At 46.6% G+C, this 14231-nt stretch overlaps 25 non-coding genes and 2 pseudogenes across 25 annotated transcripts; all 27 read right to left on the reverse strand.

The window, feature by feature from the left end:
• Positions 1-356: 356 nt before the first annotated feature.
• On the reverse strand, positions 357-475 carry LOC140869453 (5S ribosomal RNA; annotated as a pseudogene).
• A 401-nt stretch (positions 476-876) lies between these two features.
• On the reverse strand, positions 877-995 carry LOC140867943 (5S ribosomal RNA). The gene has a single exon (XR_012145381.1). It is a non-coding gene; the product is annotated as a 5S ribosomal RNA (ribosomal RNA).
• A 377-nt stretch (positions 996-1372) lies between these two features.
• LOC140869360 (5S ribosomal RNA) lies at positions 1373-1491 on the reverse strand. The gene has a single exon (XR_012146741.1). It is a non-coding gene; the product is annotated as a 5S ribosomal RNA (ribosomal RNA).
• A 402-nt stretch (positions 1492-1893) lies between these two features.
• LOC140868978 (5S ribosomal RNA) lies at positions 1894-2012 on the reverse strand. Its single transcript, XR_012146373.1, has one exon. It is a non-coding gene; the product is annotated as a 5S ribosomal RNA (ribosomal RNA).
• Positions 2013-2413: 401 nt separating this feature from the next.
• LOC140870479 (5S ribosomal RNA) lies at positions 2414-2532 on the reverse strand. Its single transcript, XR_012147438.1, has one exon. It is a non-coding gene; the product is annotated as a 5S ribosomal RNA (ribosomal RNA).
• A 376-nt stretch (positions 2533-2908) lies between these two features.
• Positions 2909-3027, reverse strand: LOC140868239 (5S ribosomal RNA). Its single transcript, XR_012145666.1, has one exon. It is a non-coding gene; the product is annotated as a 5S ribosomal RNA (ribosomal RNA).
• A 367-nt stretch (positions 3028-3394) lies between these two features.
• On the reverse strand, positions 3395-3513 carry LOC140869287 (5S ribosomal RNA). Its single transcript, XR_012146666.1, has one exon. It is a non-coding gene; the product is annotated as a 5S ribosomal RNA (ribosomal RNA).
• Positions 3514-3915: 402 nt separating this feature from the next.
• LOC140868358 (5S ribosomal RNA) lies at positions 3916-4034 on the reverse strand. The gene has a single exon (XR_012145779.1). It is a non-coding gene; the product is annotated as a 5S ribosomal RNA (ribosomal RNA).
• A 377-nt stretch (positions 4035-4411) lies between these two features.
• On the reverse strand, positions 4412-4530 carry LOC140868815 (5S ribosomal RNA). Its single transcript, XR_012146216.1, has one exon. It is a non-coding gene; the product is annotated as a 5S ribosomal RNA (ribosomal RNA).
• A 400-nt stretch (positions 4531-4930) lies between these two features.
• Positions 4931-5045, reverse strand: LOC140869107 (5S ribosomal RNA). The gene has a single exon (XR_012146497.1). It is a non-coding gene; the product is annotated as a 5S ribosomal RNA (ribosomal RNA).
• A 377-nt stretch (positions 5046-5422) lies between these two features.
• LOC140869292 (5S ribosomal RNA) lies at positions 5423-5541 on the reverse strand. The gene has a single exon (XR_012146671.1). It is a non-coding gene; the product is annotated as a 5S ribosomal RNA (ribosomal RNA).
• Positions 5542-5941: 400 nt separating this feature from the next.
• Positions 5942-6059, reverse strand: LOC140870282 (5S ribosomal RNA). The gene has a single exon (XR_012147251.1). It is a non-coding gene; the product is annotated as a 5S ribosomal RNA (ribosomal RNA).
• Positions 6060-6435: 376 nt separating this feature from the next.
• On the reverse strand, positions 6436-6553 carry LOC140869234 (5S ribosomal RNA). Its single transcript, XR_012146619.1, has one exon. It is a non-coding gene; the product is annotated as a 5S ribosomal RNA (ribosomal RNA).
• A 401-nt stretch (positions 6554-6954) lies between these two features.
• Positions 6955-7073, reverse strand: LOC140868193 (5S ribosomal RNA). The gene has a single exon (XR_012145619.1). It is a non-coding gene; the product is annotated as a 5S ribosomal RNA (ribosomal RNA).
• A 392-nt stretch (positions 7074-7465) lies between these two features.
• LOC140870490 (5S ribosomal RNA) lies at positions 7466-7584 on the reverse strand. Its single transcript, XR_012147449.1, has one exon. It is a non-coding gene; the product is annotated as a 5S ribosomal RNA (ribosomal RNA).
• Positions 7585-7985: 401 nt separating this feature from the next.
• LOC140870289 (5S ribosomal RNA) lies at positions 7986-8104 on the reverse strand. The gene has a single exon (XR_012147258.1). It is a non-coding gene; the product is annotated as a 5S ribosomal RNA (ribosomal RNA).
• Positions 8105-8504: 400 nt separating this feature from the next.
• LOC140868400 (5S ribosomal RNA) lies at positions 8505-8623 on the reverse strand. The gene has a single exon (XR_012145819.1). It is a non-coding gene; the product is annotated as a 5S ribosomal RNA (ribosomal RNA).
• A 402-nt stretch (positions 8624-9025) lies between these two features.
• LOC140868093 (5S ribosomal RNA) lies at positions 9026-9144 on the reverse strand. Its single transcript, XR_012145526.1, has one exon. It is a non-coding gene; the product is annotated as a 5S ribosomal RNA (ribosomal RNA).
• Positions 9145-9546: 402 nt separating this feature from the next.
• LOC140867851 (5S ribosomal RNA) lies at positions 9547-9665 on the reverse strand. The gene has a single exon (XR_012145292.1). It is a non-coding gene; the product is annotated as a 5S ribosomal RNA (ribosomal RNA).
• Positions 9666-10042: 377 nt separating this feature from the next.
• On the reverse strand, positions 10043-10161 carry LOC140868719 (5S ribosomal RNA). Its single transcript, XR_012146123.1, has one exon. It is a non-coding gene; the product is annotated as a 5S ribosomal RNA (ribosomal RNA).
• A 401-nt stretch (positions 10162-10562) lies between these two features.
• Positions 10563-10680, reverse strand: LOC140868498 (5S ribosomal RNA). Its single transcript, XR_012145913.1, has one exon. It is a non-coding gene; the product is annotated as a 5S ribosomal RNA (ribosomal RNA).
• Positions 10681-11057: 377 nt separating this feature from the next.
• Positions 11058-11176, reverse strand: LOC140869288 (5S ribosomal RNA). Its single transcript, XR_012146667.1, has one exon. It is a non-coding gene; the product is annotated as a 5S ribosomal RNA (ribosomal RNA).
• A 774-nt stretch (positions 11177-11950) lies between these two features.
• LOC140868383 (5S ribosomal RNA) lies at positions 11951-12069 on the reverse strand. Its single transcript, XR_012145803.1, has one exon. It is a non-coding gene; the product is annotated as a 5S ribosomal RNA (ribosomal RNA).
• A 401-nt stretch (positions 12070-12470) lies between these two features.
• LOC140868473 (5S ribosomal RNA) lies at positions 12471-12589 on the reverse strand. The gene has a single exon (XR_012145889.1). It is a non-coding gene; the product is annotated as a 5S ribosomal RNA (ribosomal RNA).
• A 398-nt stretch (positions 12590-12987) lies between these two features.
• On the reverse strand, positions 12988-13105 carry LOC140869349 (5S ribosomal RNA). Its single transcript, XR_012146730.1, has one exon. It is a non-coding gene; the product is annotated as a 5S ribosomal RNA (ribosomal RNA).
• A 397-nt stretch (positions 13106-13502) lies between these two features.
• Positions 13503-13621, reverse strand: LOC140869215 (5S ribosomal RNA). The gene has a single exon (XR_012146601.1). It is a non-coding gene; the product is annotated as a 5S ribosomal RNA (ribosomal RNA).
• Positions 13622-14022: 401 nt separating this feature from the next.
• On the reverse strand, positions 14023-14138 carry LOC140869818 (5S ribosomal RNA; annotated as a pseudogene).
• Positions 14139-14231: the final 93 nt, after the last annotated feature.

Below are 14231 nucleotides of genomic sequence, written 5' to 3' on the forward strand. Positions count from 1 at the left end.
GGAGGAACAGGAGCTGCAGTTTCAAACGGACATAAATTTTGATCTGCTGAGAGTTACGGGAGCTTCAGCCTGCTCACGCGAAGCTCTTCTCGATACCTACAGCGCGTATCTCAGTCTAAGAGACGGAGAAGCTCAAATTCAAACCAGGAGATTGTCTTTGGGTGCCTTTTTCCCGTAGTGCGTGCTAGGACCCACCAAAGTGGCCCGCGTCACCCAGATCGCACGTTCACGTCCTATGATTCAGTCTATTACATATTTTCTATCCGTGGATTGGACTGAAAGAGTCGAAAATAGGACGGAGAGGAATCGGAAGAACAAGATATACGAGTAAGTAAAAAAGAAACTAATAAACAAAAGGGGTGCAACACGAGGACTTCCCAAGGGGTCACCCATACTAGTACTGCTCTTGCCCATGCACGCATAAATTTGTAGTTCTGATGGGATCCGGTGCATTAGTGCTGGTATGATCGCACCCAACAGTCAATGAATTCTTTATTTTTTTGTCTCTCAAATTGCGGATCGAAGGAACAGGAACTGCAGTTTCAAACGGATATAACTTTTGATCGGCAGAGAGTTACTGGAGCTTCAGCCTGCTCACACGAAGCTCCACTCGATACCTATAGTGCGTATCTCGGTTAAGAGACGGAGACACTTAAATTCCAAAAACGGAGATGGTCTTTCGGGGCATTTTTCCCATATGTCACGATGGGACCCACCGAACCGGCCTGCTTCACCCAGATCGAACGTTCACATCGTATGATTCAGTCTATTGCATCTTTTCTATCCGCGGATTGGACTGAAAGAGTCGGAAATAGGACGGAGAGGAATCGAAAGAACAAGAAATACGAGTAAGAAAAAAAGAAATTAATGAAAAAAGAGGTGCAACACGAGGACTTCCCAGGGGGTCACCCATCCTGGTACTGCTCTCGCCCAAGAACGCTTCACTTCGGAGCTCTGATGAGATCCGGTGCTTTAGTGCTGGTATGATCGCACCCAACAGTGAATGAATTCTTTATTGTTTTTCTCTCGAATTGCAGATCGGAGGAATATGAGCTGCAGTTTCAAACGGACATAACTTTCGATCGGCTAAGAGTTACGGAAGCTTCAGCCTGCTCACGCGAAGCTCCTCTCGATACCTACAACAAGTATCTCTGTCAAAGAGATGGAGATGCTCAAATTACAACCCAGAGATGTTCTTTCGGGGCGTTTTTCCCGTAGGGCACATTGGGACTCAACGAAGCGGCCCGCATCACCCAGATCGAATGTTCACGTTGTGTTATTAAGTCTATTGCATCTTTTCTATCAGCGGATTGGACTGAAAGAGTCGGAAAAACAAGAAGTACGAGTAAGAAAAAAAGAAATTAATGAAAAAGGGGTGCAAGACGAGGACTTCCCAGGGGGTCACTCATCCTAGTACTGCTCTCTCCCAAGCACACTTAAGTTCGGAATTCTGATGGGATCCGGTGCATTAGTGCTGGTATGATCACACCCAACAGTGAATGAATTCTTTATTGTTTTGTTTCTCAAATTGCGGATCGGAGGAACAGGAGCTGCAGTTTCAAACGGACATAAATTTTGATCTGCTGAGAGTTACGGGAGCTTCAGCTTGCTGACGCGAAGCTCTTCTCGATACCTACAGCGCGTATCTCAGTCTAAGAGACGGAGAAGCTCAAATTCAAATCAGGAGATTGTCTTTGGGGGCCTTTTTCCCGTAGTGTGTGCTGGGACCCACCAAAGTGGCCCGCGTCACCCAGATCGCACGTTCACGTCCTATGATTCAGTCTATTACATATTTTCTATCCGTGGATTGTACTGAAAGAGTCGGAAATAGGACGGAGAGGAATCGGAAGAACAAGATGTACGAGTAAGAAAAAAAGAAACTAATAAACAAAAGGGGTGCAACACGAGGACTTCCCAAGGGGTCACCCATACTAGTACTGCTCTTGCCCATGCACGCATAAATTTGGAGTTCTGATGGGATCCGGTGCATTAGTGCTGGTATGATCGCACCCAACAGGGAATGAATTCTTTATTTTTTTGTCTCTCGAATTGCGGATCGGAGAAACAAGAGCTGCAGTTTCAAACGGACATAACTTTCGATCGGCTGAGAGTTACTGGAGCTTCAGCCTGCTCACGCGAAGCTCCACTCGATACCTATAGTGCGTATCTCGGTTAAAGAGATGGAGACGCTCAAATTACAAAACGGAGATGGTCTTTCGGGGCATTTTTCCCATATGTCGCGCTGGGACCCACCAAACCGGCCTGCTTCACCCAGATCGCACGTTCACATCGTATGATTCAGTCTATTGCATCTTTTCTATCCGCGGATTGGACTGAAAGAGTCGGAAATAGGACGGAGAGGAATCGAAAGAACAAAAAATACGAGTAAGAAAAAAAGAAATTAATGAAAAAAGAGGTGCAACACGAGGACTTCCCAGGGGGTCACCCATCCTGGTACTGCTCTCGCCCAAGAACACTTCACTTCGGAGTTCTGATGAGATCCGGTGCTTTAGTGCTGGTATGATCGCACCCAACAGTGAATGAATTCTTTATTGTTTTTCTCTCGAATTGCGGATCGGAGGAACATGAGCTGCAGTTTCAAACGGACATAACTTTCGATCGGCTAAGAGTTACGGAAGCTTCAGCCTGCTCACGCGAAGCTCCTCTCGATACCTACAACAAGTATCTCTGTCAAAGAGATGGTGATGCTCAAATTACAACCCAGAGATGGTCTTTCGGGGCGTTTTTCCCGTAGGGCATGTTGGGACCCAACGAAGCGGCCCGCATCACCCAGATCGCATGTTCACGTCGTGTTATTAAGTCTATTGCATCTTTTATATCAGCGGATTGGACTAAAAGAGTCGGAAAACAAGAAGTACGAGTAAGAAAAAAAGAAATTAATGAAAAAGGGGTGCAAGACGAGGACTTCCCAGGGGGTCACTCATCCTAGTACTGCTCTCGCCCAAGCACACTTAAGTTCGGAGTTCTGATGGGATCCGGTGCATTAGTGCTGGTATGATCGCACCCAACAGTGAATGAATTCTTTATTGTTTTGTCTCTCGAATTGCGGATCGGAGGAACATGAGCTGCAGTTTCAAACGGACATAAATTTTGATCTGCTGAGAGTTACGGGAGCTTCAGCTTTCTCACGCGAAGCTCTTCTCGATACCTACAGCGCGCGTATCTCAGTCTAAGAGACGGAGAAGCTCAAATTCAAACCAGGAGATTGTCTTTGGGGGTCTTTTTCCCGTAGTGCATGCTGGGACTCACCAAAGTGGCCCGCGTCACCCAGATCGCACGTTCACGTCATGGACTGAAAGAGTCGGAAATAGGACGGAGAGGAATCGGAAGAACAAGATGTACGAGTAAAAAAAAAAGAAACTAATAAACAAAAGGGGTGCAAAACGAGGACTTCCCAAGGGGTCACCCATCCTAGTACTGCTCTTGCCCATGCATGCATAAATTTGGAGTTCTGATGGGATCCGGTGCATTAGTGCTGGTATGATCGCACCCAACAGTGAATGAATTCTTTATTTTTTTGTCTCTCAAATTGCGGATCGGAGGAACAGGAATTGCAGTTTCAAACGGATATAACTTTCGATCTGCAGAGAGTTACTGGAGCTTCAGCCTGCTCACACGAAGCTCCACTCGATACCTATAGTGCGTATCTCGGTTAAAGAGATGGAGACGCTTAAATTCCAAAAACGGAGATGGTCTTTCGGGGCATTTTTCCCATATGTCGCGCTGGGACCCACCGAACTGGCCTGCTTCACCCAGATCGCACGTTCACATCGTATGATTCAGTCTATTGCATCTTTTCTATCCGCGGATTGGACTGAAAGAGTCAGAAATAGGACGGAGAGAAATCGAAAGAACAAGAAATACGAGTAAGAAAAAAAGAAATTAATGAAAAAAGAGGTGCAACACGAGGACTTCCCAAGGGGTCACCCATCCTGGTACTGCTCTCGCCCAAGAACGCTTCACTTCGGAGTTCTGATGAGTTCCGGTGATTTAGTGCTGGTATGATCGCACCCAACAGTGAATGAATTCTTTATTGTTTTTCTCTCGAATTTCGGATCGGAGGAACATGAGCTGCAGTTTCAAACGGACATAATATTCGATCGGCTAAGAGTTACGGAAGCTTCAGCCTGCTCACGCGAAGCTCCTCTCGAAACCTACAACAAGTATCTCTGTCAAAGAGATGGAGATGCTCAAATTACAACTCAGAGATGGTCTTTCGGGGCGTTTTTCCCGTAGGGCACGTTGGGACCCAACGAAGAGGCCCGCATCACCCAGATCACATGTTCACGTCGTGTTATTAAGTCTATTGCATCTTTTCTATCAGCGGATTGGACTAAAAGAGTCGGAAAAACAAGAAGTACGAGTAAGAAAAAAAGAAATTAATGAAAAAGGGGAGCAAGACGAGTACTTCCCAGGGGGTCACTCATCCTAGTACTGCTCTCGCCCAAGCACACTTAAGTTCGGAGTTCTGATGGGATCCGGTGCATTAGTGCTGGTATGATCGCACCCAACAGTGAATGAATTCTTTATTGTTTTGTCTCTCGAATTGCAGATCGGAGAACAGGAACTGCAGTTTCAAACGGATATAACTTTCGATCGGCAGAGAGTTAGTGGAGCTTCAGCCTGCTCACACGAAGCTCCACTCGATACCTATAGTGCGTATCTCGGTTAAAGAGACGGAGACGCTTAAATTCCAAAAACGGAGATGGTCTTTCGGGGCATTTTTCCCATATGTCGCGCTGGGACCCACCGAACCGGCCTGCTTCACCCAGATCGCACATTCACATCGTATGATTCAGTCTATTGCATCTTTTCTATCCGCGGATTGGACTGAAAGAGTCGGAAATAGGACGGAGAGGAATCGAAAGAACAAGAAATACGAGTAAGAAAAAAAAAATTAATGAAAAAAGAGGTGCAACACGAGGACTTCCCAGGGGGTCACCCATCCTGGTACTGCTCTCGCCCAAGAACGCTTCACTTCGGAGTTCTGATGAGATCCGGTGCTTTAGTGCTGGTACGCACCCAACAGTGAATGAATTATTTATTGTTTTTCTCTCGAATTGCGGATCGCAGGAACATGAGCTGCAGTTTCAAACGGACATAACTTTCGATCGGCTAAGAGTTACGGAAGCTTCAGCCTGCTCACGCAAAACTCCTCTCGATACCTACAACAAGTATCTCTGTCAAAGAGATGGAGATGCTCAAATTACAACCCAGAGATGGTCTTTCGGGGCGTTTTTCCCGTAAGGCACGTTGGGACCCAACGAAGCGGCCCGCATCACCCAGATCGTATGTTCACGTCGTGTTATTAAGTCTATTGCATCTTTTCTATCAGCGGATTGGACTGAAAGAGTCGGAAAAACAAGAAGTACGAGTAAGAAAAAAAGAAATTAATGAAAAAGGGGTGCAAGACGAGGACTTCCCAGGGGGTCACTCATCCTAGTACTGCTCTCGCCCAAGCAAACTTATGTTCGGAGTTCTGATGGGATCCGGTGCATTAGTGCTAGTATGATCGCACCCAACAGTGAATGAATTCTTTATTTTTTTATCTCTCGAATTGCGGATCGGAGGAACAGGAGCTGCAGTTTCAAACGGACATAACTTTCGATCGGTCGAGAGTTACTGGAGCTTCAGCCTGCTCACACGAAGCTCCCTCAATACCTATAGTGCGTATCTCGGTTAAAGAGACGGAGACGCTCAAATTCCAAAACGGAGATGGTCTTTCGGGGCATTTCTCCCGTATGTTGTTCTGGGACCCACCGAAGCGGCCCGCGTCACCCAGATCGCTTGTCCACATCGTATGATTCAGTCTACTTCATCTTTTCTATCTGCGAATTGGACTGAAAGAGTCGGAAATAGGACGGCGAGGAATCGAAAGAACAAGAAGTGTGAGTAAGAAAAAAATAAATTAATGAAAAATGGGGTGCAACACGAGGACTTCCCAGGGGTCACCCATCCTAGTACTGCCCTCGCCCAAGCACGCTTAACTTCGGAGTTTTGATGGGATCCGGTGCATTAGTGCTGGTATGATCGCACCCAACAGTGCATGAATTCTTCATTGTTTTTCTCTCGAATTGCGGATCGGAGGAACATGAGCTGCAGTTTCAAACGGACATAACTTTCGATCGGCTAAGAGTTACGGAGGCTTCAGCCTGCTCACGCGAAGCTCCTCTCGATACCTACAGCAAGTATCTCTGTCAAAGAGATGGAGATGCTCAAATTACAACCCAGAGATAGTCTTTCGGGGCGTTTTTCCCGTAGGGCACGTTGGGACCCACCGAAGCGGCCCGCGTCACCCAGATCGCATGTTCACGTCGTGTTATTAAGTCTATTGCATCTTTTCTATCAGCGGATTGGACTGAAAGAGTCGGAAAAACAAGAAGTAAGAGTAAGAAAAAAAGAAATTAATGAAAAAGGGTGCAAGACGAGGACTTCCCAGGGGTCACGAATCCTAGTACTGCTCTCGCCCAAGCACACTTAAGTTCGGAGTTCTGATGGGATCCGGTGCATTAGTGCTGGTATGATCGCACCCAACAGTGAATGAATTCTTTATTTTTTTGACTCTCGAATTGCGGATCGGAAGAACAGGAGCTGCAGTTTCAAACGGACATAACTTTCAATCGGATGAGAGTTACTGGAGCTTCAGCCTGCTCACGCGAAGCTCCACTCGATACCTATAGTGCGTATCTCGGTTAAAGAGACGGAGACGCTCAAATTCCAAAACAGAGATGGTCTTTTGGGGCATTTATCCCGTATGTCGTGCTGAGACCCACCGAAGCGGCCCGCGTCACCCAGATCGCACGTTCACATCGTATGATTCAGTCTATTGCATCTTTTCTATCCGCGGATTGGACTGAAAGAGTTGGAAATAGGACGGCGAGGAATCGAAAGAACAAGAAGTACGAGTAAGAAAAAAAGAAATTAATGAAAAAAGGGGTGCAACACGAGAACTTCCCAAGGGGTCACCCATCATAGTACTGCTCTCGCCCATGCACGCTTAACTTCGGAGTTCTGATGGGATCCGGTGCATAAGTGCTGGTATGATCACACCCAACAGTGAATGAATTCTTTATTGTTTTGTCTCTCGAATTGCGGATCGGAGGAACAGGAGCTGCAGTTTCAAAAGGACATAACTTTCAATCGGCTAAGAGTTATGGGAGCTTCAGCCTGCTCACGCGAAGCTCCTCTCGAGACCTACAGCAAGTATCTAGGTCAAAGAGACGAAGATGCTCAAATTACACCCCAAAGATGGTCTTTCGTGGTATTTTTCCCGTAAGGCACGCTGGGACCCACCGAAGCGGCCCGCGTCACCCAGATCGCACAGTCACATTAAGTCTATTGCATCTTTTCTATCCGCGGATTGGACTGAAAGAATCGGAAATAGGACGGCGAGGAATAGGAAAAAAAACAAGTACGAGTAAGAAAAAAATAAATTAATGAAAAAAGGGTGCAACACGAGGACTTCCAAGGGGGTCACCCATTCTAGTACTGCTCTCGCCCAAGCATGCTTAACTTCGGAGTTCTGATGGGATCCGGTGCATTAGTGCTGGTATGATCGCACCTAACATTGAATGAATTCTTTATTGTTTTGTCTCTCGAATTGCGTATCAGAGGAATAGGAGCTGCAGTTTCAAACGGACATAACTTTCGATCTGCTGAGAGTTACGGGAGCTTCAGCCTGGTCACGCGAAGCTCTTCTCGATACCTACAGCGCGTATCTCGGTCTAAGTGACGGAGAAGCTCAAATTCAAACCCGAAGATGGTCTTCGGGGACATTTTTCCTGTAGGGCATGCTGGGACCCACCGAAGTGGCCTGCGTCACCCAGATCGCACGTTCACGTCGTGTGATTCAGTCTATTGCATCTTTTCTATCCGCGGATTGGACTGAAAGAGTCGGAAATAGGACGGCGAGAAATCGAAAGAACAATAAGTACGAGTAAGAAAAAAAGTAATTAATGAAAAAAGGGGTGCAACACGAGGACTTCCCAAGGGGTCTCCCATCCCAGTACTGCTCTTGCCCAAGCATGCTTAACTTCGGAGTTCTGATGGGATCCGGTGCATTAGTGCTGGTATGATCGCACCCAACAGTGAATGAATTCTTTATTGTTTTGTCTCTCGAATTGCGGATCGGAGGAACAGGAGCTGCAGTTTCAAACGGACATAACTTTCGATCGGCTAAGAGTTACGGTTGCTTCAGCCTGCTCACGCGAAGCTCCTCTCGATACCTATAGCAAGTATCTCGGTCTTAGAGACGGAGACGCTCAAATTACAACCCGGAGATGGTCTTTCGTGGCGTTTTTCCCATAAGGCACGCTGGGACCCACCGAAGCGGCCCGCGTCACCTAGATCGCACATTCACGTCGTGTGATTAAGTCTATTGCATCTTTTCTATCCGCGGATTGGACTGAAAGAGTCGGAAATAGGATGGCGAGGAATCGGAAAAACAAGAAGTACAAGTAAGAAAAAAAGAAATTAATGAAAAAGGGGTGCAACACGAGGACTTCCCAGGAGGTCAACCATCCCAGTACTGCTCTTGCCCAAGCACGCATAAGTTCGGAGTTCTGATGGGATCCGGTGCATTAGTGCTGGTATGATCGCACCCAATAGTGAATGAATTTTTTATTGTTTTGTCTCTCGAATTGCGGATCGGAGGAATAGGAGCTGCAGTTTCAAACGGACATAAATTTTGATCTGCTGAGAGTTACGGGAGCTTCAGCTTGCTCACGCGAAGCTCTTCTCGATACCTACAGCGCGTATCTCAGTCTAAGAGACGGAGAAGCTCAAATTCAAACCAGGAGATTGTCTTTGGGGGCCTTTTTCCCGTAGTGCATGCTGGGACCCACCAAAGTGGCCCGCGTCACCCAGATCGCACGTTCACGTCCTATGATTCAGTCTATTACATCTTTTTTATCCATGGATTGGACTGAAAGAGTCGGAAATAGGACGGAGAGGAATCGGAAGAACAAGATGTACGAGTAAGAAAAAAAGAAACTAATAAAAAAAAGGGGTGCAACACGAGGACTTCCCAAGGGGTCACCCATCCTAGTACTGCTCTTGCCCAAGCACGCATAACTTTGGAGTTCTGATGGGATCCGGTGCTTTAGTGCTGGTATGATCGCAACCAACAGTGAATGAATTCTTTATTTTTTTGTCTCTCAAATTGCGGATCGGAGGAACAAAAACTGCAGTTTCAAACGGATATAACTTTCGATCGGCAGAGAGTTACTGGAGCTTCAGCCTGCTCACACGAAGCTCCACTCGATACCTATAGTGCGTATCTCGGTTAAAGAGATGGAGACGCTTAAATTCCAAAAATGGAGATGGTCTTTCGAGGCATTTTTCCTATATGTCGTGCTGGGACCCACCGAACCGGCCTGCTTCACCCAGATCGCACATTCACATCGTATGATTCAGTCTATTGCATCTTTTCTATCCGCGGATTGGACTGAAAGAGTCGGAAATAGGACGGAGAGGAATCGAAAGAACAAGAAATACGAGTAAGAAAAAAAGAAATTAATGAAAAAAGAGGTGCAACACGAGGACTTCCCAGGGGGTCACCCATCCTGGTACTGCTCTCGCCCAAGAACGCTTCACTTCGGAGTTCTGATGAGATCCGGTGGTTTAGTGCTGGTATGATCGCACCCAACAGTGAATGAATTCTTTATTATTTTTCTCTCGAATTGCGGATCGGAGGAACATGAGCTGCAGTTTCAAACGGACATAACTTTCGATCGGCTAAGAGTTACGGAAGCTTCAGCCTGCTCACGCGAAGCTCCTCTCGATACCTACAACAAGTATCTCTGTCAAAGAGATGGAGATGCTCAAATTACAACCCAGAGATGGTTTTTCGGGGCGTTTTTCCCGTAGGGCACGTTGGGACCCACCGAAGCGGCCCGCATCACCCAGATCGCATGTTCACGTCGTGTAATTAAGTCTATTGCATCTTTTCTATCAGCGGATTGGACTGAAAGAGTCGAAAAAACAAGAAGTACAAGTAAGAAAAAAAGAAATTAATGAAAAAGGGGTGCAAGACGAGGACTTCCCAGTGGGTCACTCATCCTAGTACTGCTCTCGCCCAAGCACACTTAAGTTCGGAGTTCTGATGGGATCCGGTGCATTAGTGCTGGTATGATCACACCCAACAGTGAATGAATTCTTTATTTTTTTGTCTCTCGAATTGCGGATTGGAGGAACAGGAGCTGCAGTTTCAAACGGACATAACTTTCGATCGGCTGAGAGTTATTGGAGCTTCAGCCTGCTCACGCGAAGCTCCACTCAATACCTATAGTGCGTATCTCGGTTAAAGATACGGAGACGCTCAAATTCCAAAACGGAGATGGTCTTTCCGGGCATTTCTCCCGTATGTCGTGCTGGGACCCACCGAAGCGGCCCGCGTCACCCAGATCGCACGTTCACATCGTATGATTCAGTCTATTGCATCTTTTCTATCCGCGGATTGGACTAAAAGAGTCGGAAATAGAACGGCGAGGAATCTAAAGAACAAGAAGTGTGAGTAAGAAAAAAATAAATTAATGAAAAATGGGGTGCAACATGAGGACTTCACAGGGGTCACCCATCCTAGTACTGCTCTCGCCCAAGCACGCTTAACTTCGGAGTTTTGATGGGATCCGGTGCATTAGTGCTGGTATGATCGCACCCAACAATGAATGAATTCTTTATTGTTTTTCTCTCGAATTGCGGATCGAAGGAACATAAGCTGCAGTTTCAAACGGACATAACTTTCGATCGGCTAAGAGTTACGGAAGCTTCAGCCTGCTCACGCGAAGCTCCTCTCGATACCTACAGCAAGTATCTCTGTCAAAGAGATGGAGATGCTCAAATTACAACCCAGAGATGGTCTTTCGGGGCGTTTTTCCCATAGGGCACATTGGGACCCACCGAAGCGGCCCGCGTGACCCAGATCGCATGTTCACGTCGTGTTATTAAGTCTATTGCAACTTTTCTATCAGCGGATTGGACTGAAAGAGTCGGAAAAACAAGAAGTACAAGTAAGAAAAAAAGAAATTAATGAAAATGGGGTGCAAGACGAGGACTTCCCAGGGGGTCACTCATCCTTATACTGCTCTCGCCCAAGCACACTTAAGTTTGGAGTTCTGATGGGATCCGGTGCATTAGTGCTGGTATGATCGCACCCAACAGTGAATGAATTCTTTATTTTTTTGTCTCTTGAATTGCGGATCGGAGAAACAGGAGCTGCAGTTTCAAACGGACATAACTTTCGATCGGCTGAGAGTTACTGGAGCTTCAGCCTTCTCACGCGAAGCTCCACTCGATACCTATAGTGCGTATCTCGGTTAAAGAGACGGAGACGCTCAAATTACAAAACGGAGATGGTCTTTCGGGGAATTTCTCCCGTATGTCGTGCTGGGACCCACCGAAGCGGCCCGCGTCACCCAGATCGCACGTTCACATCGTATGATTCAGTCTATTGCATCTTTTCTATCCACGGATTGGAATGAAAGAGTCGGAAATAGGACGGCGAGGAATCGAAAGAACAAGAAGTGTGAGTAAGAGAAAAAGAAATTAATGAAAAATGGGGTGCAACACGAGGACTTCCCAGGGGTCACCCATCCTAGTACTTCTTGTTCTTTCGATCTGCTGATAGTTACGGGAGCTTCAGCCTACTCACGCGAAGCTCTTCTCGATACCTACAGCGCATATCTCGGTCTAAGAGACGGAGAAGCTGAAATTACAACCCGGAGATGGTCTTTCGGGGCGTTTTTCCCATAGGGCATGCTGGGACCCACCGAAGCGGCCCGCGTCACCCAGATCGCACGTTCACGTCGTGTGATTAAGTCTATTTCATCTTTTTTTCTATCCGCGGATTGGAATGAAAGAGTCGGAAATAGGACGGCGAGGAATCGGAAAAAAAAGAAGTACGAGTAAGAAAAAAAGAAATTAATGAAAAAAGGTGCAACACGAGGACTTTCCAGGGGGTCAACCATCCTAGTACTGCTCTCGCCCAAGCACACTTAAGTTCGGAGTTCTGATGGGATCCGGTGCATTAGTGCTGGTATGATCGCACCCAACAGTGAATGAATTCTTTATTATTTTGTCTCTCGAATTGCGGATCGGAGGAACAGGAGCTGCAGTTTCAAATGGACATAACTTTCGATCTGCTGAGAGTTACGGGAGCTTCAGCCTGCTCACGCGAAGCTCTTCTCGATACCTACAGTGCGTATCTCGGTCTAAGAGACGGAGAAGCTCAAATTCAAACCCAGAGATGGTCATTGGGGGTATTTTTCCCGTAGGACGTGCTGGGACCCACCGAAGTGGCCCTCGTCACCCAGATCGCACGTTCACGTCGTGTGATTTAGACTATTGCATCTTTTCTATCCGCGGATTGGACTGAAAGAGTCGGAAATAGGAAAAAGAGGAATCGGAAGAACAAGATGTACGAGTAAGAAAAAAAGAAACTAATAAAAAAAGGGGTGCAACACGAGGACTTCCCAAGGGGTCACCCATCCTAGTACTGCTCTTGCCCAAGCACGCATAACTTCAGAGTTCTGATGGGATCCGGTGCATTAATGCTGGTATGATAGCACCCAACAGTTACTGAATTCTTTATTTTTTTGTCTCTCGAATTGCGGATCAGAGGAACAGGAGCTGCAGTTTTAAAGGGACATAACTTTCGATCGTCTGAGAGTTACTGAAGCTTCAACCTTCTCATGTGAAGCTCCACTCGATACCTATAGTGCGTATCTCGATTAAATAAACGGAGACGCTCAAATTCCAAAACGGAGATGGTCTTTCGGGGCATTTTTCCCATATGTCGCGCTGGGACTCAACGAAGCGGCCCACGTCACCCAGATCGCACGTTCACATCGTATGATTCATTCTATTGCATCTTTTCTATCCGCGAATTGGACTGAATGATTCGGAAATAGGACGGCGAGGAATAGAAAGAACAAGAAGTACGAGTAAGAAATGAAATTAATGAAAAAAGGGGTGCAACACGAGAACTTCCCAAGGGGTCACCCATCCTAGTACTGCTCTCGCCCAAGCATGCTTAACTTCAAAATCTGCTGGGATCCGGTGCATTAGTGCTAGTATGATCGCACCCAACAATGAATGAATTCTTTATTGTTTTGTCTCTCGAATTGCGGATCGGAGGAACAGGAGCTGGAGTTTCAAACGGACATAACTTTCGATCTGCAAAGAGTTACGGGAGCTTCAGCCTGCTCACGCGAAGCTCCTCTCAATACCTACAACAAGTATCTCAGTCTAAGAGACGGAGACGCTCAAATTACAACCCGGAAATGGTCTTTTGGGGCATTTTTCCCATAGGGCATGCTGGGACCCACCAAAGAGACCCGCGTCATCCAGATTTCACGTTCACATTGTATGATTCAGTCTATTGCATCTTTTCTATCCGCGGATTGGACTGAAAGAGTCGGAAATAGGATGATGAGGAATCGGAAAACAAGAAGTACGAGTAAGAAAAAAAAATTAATGAAGAAGAGGTGCAACACAAGGACTTCCAAAGGGGTCACTCATCCTAGTACTACTCTCGCCCAAGCACGCTTAACTTAGGAGTTCTGATGGGATCCGGTTTATTAGTGCTGGTATGATCGCATACAACAGTGAATGAATTCTTTGTTTTTTTGTCTCTCGAATTGCGGATCGGAGGAGCGAGAGTTGTAGTTTAAAATGGACATAACTTTCGATCGACTGAGAGTTACAGGAGCTTCAGCCTGCTCACGCGAAGCTCCTATCGATACCTACATAGCGTATCTAGGTCCAAGAGACAGAGACTCTCAAATTCAAACCCGAAGATGGTCTTTCGGGGATTTTTTCCCGTAGGGTGTGCTGGGAGCCCATCGAAGCGGCCCGCGTCACCCAGATCGCATGTTCACGTTGTGTGATTCAGTGTATTGCATCTTTTCTATCCACGGATTGGACTGAAAGAGCCGGAAAAAGGACGACGAGGAATCGGAAGAACATAAAGTACGAGTAAGAAAAAAAGAAATTAATGAAAAAAGAGTGCAACACGAGGACTTTCCAGGGGGTCATCCATCCTAGTACTGCTCTCCCCAAAGCACGCTTAACGTCGTAGTTGAGGGATCCGGTGCATTAGTGCTGGTATGATCGCACCGAACAGTGAATGAATTCTTTATTGTTTTGTCTCTCGAATTGCGGATTGGAGGGACAGGAGCTGCAGTTTCAAACGGACATAACTTTCGATCGGC

This window comes from Henckelia pumila, chromosome 4, assembly GCF_033568475.1.
Source record: "Henckelia pumila isolate YLH828 chromosome 4, ASM3356847v2, whole genome shotgun sequence".
NCBI classification, from domain to species: domain Eukaryota; kingdom Viridiplantae; phylum Streptophyta; class Magnoliopsida; order Lamiales; family Gesneriaceae; genus Henckelia; species Henckelia pumila.